The sequence below is a fragment of the Octopus bimaculoides genome, chromosome 24 (genome assembly GCF_046866305.1).
Source record: "Octopus bimaculoides isolate indiv1 chromosome 24, ASM4686630v1, whole genome shotgun sequence".
NCBI lineage: Eukaryota > Metazoa > Mollusca > Cephalopoda > Octopoda > Octopodidae > Octopus > Octopus bimaculoides.
In genome coordinates this window covers 13974022-13976521 of record NC_142951.1, presented here as the reverse complement: position 1 = coordinate 13976521, position 2500 = coordinate 13974022, and positions in this window count along the sequence as shown.

Sequence of the window (2500 nt, the reverse complement as noted above, 5' to 3'; positions counted from 1 at the left end):
GACTTTGAGACAACCAGACATCTACTATTCATCTTATTACTATATACCATTCTCATTTTCCATATTTTCCCCCCTATTTGTCTCTGATGATGGAATATATCATACTCAGGGATATCCCAGAAACAGCTGTAAGATTTTGAATTTCTTCCTATTGTATATGATTTGAGATGTTTGACTTGCCTTAATGTTTAACAATTATATATCCACTGCATCATAAATCTGCAATTGGCTCCATAACTACCGTCTCGGGTATAATTTTGGAGCCCCAGTTATCCGTTACAGCACTTACCTAGCGTACCTAATCATTTAGATCACCTGTGAACTAAATCCCCATACTTTGTGTATATATATATATATATATATATATATATATATAACATGAAGTATATTTGCCACTTAAATGCGGCTAAACCCTAAGGGTGAATGTTACTGTTGCTTTTAGCCCCAGGAGAACATCTCCAACTGGCTATTGACACACATATGTGCCCTGTCGGTATTTGCAAAGGGAAGTCATCATTTCCATCGTTGATCTGACGTGATACGCACGGACTCGAGTTTCTGGGTATTTACCCTTCGTCAGCGTACGACAATCACCGATCTTCGATGCGAAGGGGTCCTAATGCAAATATATATATACTTTTCCCAGTGACGAAAATTCACCGATCTCTAAAAAGTGTAAACAAGCAATGTTAAATCACTGAGCGAGGTATAAACAGTAACTGCACGAGTAACATTCACCCTTAGGGTCTAGCCGCATTTAAATGGCAAATATACTTCACGTTGTCGTGCAGTTACTGTTTATACCTCACTCAGAGATTTAACATTACTTGTTTACACTTTTTCGAGATCAGAAGTTTTGTAATCATATTGATATTAGAAAGTTAAAGAAGTGATTTTAAATTCTCAATCGCAGAATAATGCTAATAATATAGCCTGAACAGAATAAACTACCTCCATTTTGCAGAGAAAAGTGTAGGTGGCGAGCTAACATATGAGAGCGTCTCATAAAGCGAGATTTATATATCTTAATTTGCAGAGGAATTTGTAGTGGGTAGTTTAGCTTAATCGGTCAAAGCATCGTCACATGTAATGACGGGGATGTGAGTTCGGGTCCACAGCTAGCCACCTACACTTTTCTCTGTAAAATAGGGGTAGTTTATCCTGTTCAGGTTATATTATTAGCATTATTCTGCGATTGAGAATTTAAAATCACTTCTTTAACCTTCTAAAAGACATCTCAACGCTTCTAAAAGCAAACTTCGTTTGTTTATTTACGTTTGTCGTAATTTCAATTTAACATATAGATATTATCGAAAAGAATATGATTCATAATTAAATAAGGAAATTTGTGAACTTTGAATGTATAAGAGTATAAACAAGCGTAAAATAGTGTAAACAACTAAAATAAAAGTATATCTAAATAACATTTTTTTTCTTAATACTTTTTATGTAGTGGTCGAAGGAAGCTCTGGCTTTCGTTAGGAGTGGTCCACATAACCATTCATGATACAGAGGCTGGTATTTCAGAAGTGAATCGTTATCACATATCACTTAATCGCAAACACATGTCATATAGCTGTACCACCAACAATAATGTGATTTCTCTAAGACATCACCCAGTAATCTATCAAGTCCATTTACACATTTCTCAATGCATATCACTTCCTCCCTCATTTTATGCCGCCATTGTAGATGGGTAGATTTGCTAGTATAATGAATTATCCACAGAAACACAACGACTAGCAGTAACTTTTAGAATACTATTTCAATTACATCAAGAACAATAGCATCCGAACTATCTCAATAAGAGATAAAGTTTGTTCGTAAACATCTCAACGGATTTCGTCATTTTCTTCTATGTACAACTGTTGAACTCTGACGCTAGAAATACCAGCCAACAGTCAGTTCCCAACATCAGCAGTCATATACAACACCCAGCAGTCATCCAATCAGCTCAAATACAAGTGGTAACAACACCTACCAGCTACATATGTATGGTATGTATATAAACGACGAGCTTCTTTGAGTTTCCTTCATACAAGGCTTTGGTCGGCCCGGGGGCTATAGTAGATTATTCTTGCCCGAGATGCCAAGTAACGGGACTGAACTGAAAACCACGTGATTGGGAAGCAAATGTCTTAACCACACAACCATGTTCGTACTTATTGGTGTATGTTATAGAACGAAAAAATGATAAGAGAATCAGGCGAATCATAGACACACAGATACTTAGCAAATAATGAACCAGACAGATTAAAAACCATAAAAATGAAGGAAAAGATTAACCAGGAATATTATAGATACAGTAGATTAGTACTTAGTACTAATTTTCAAAAATAAGATAAGAGGCATCTATATTCTAGACGTCTTAGTAATAAATTGTAACAATTTCACTGGAAGCAAAGAGAGTTAACAAGACTAGACAGGGAAAACAAGCAAAATAATGATTCCGTTTTGAGTACATTTTAAAAAGCTAAAATCCAAAAATTATATTTAGCGC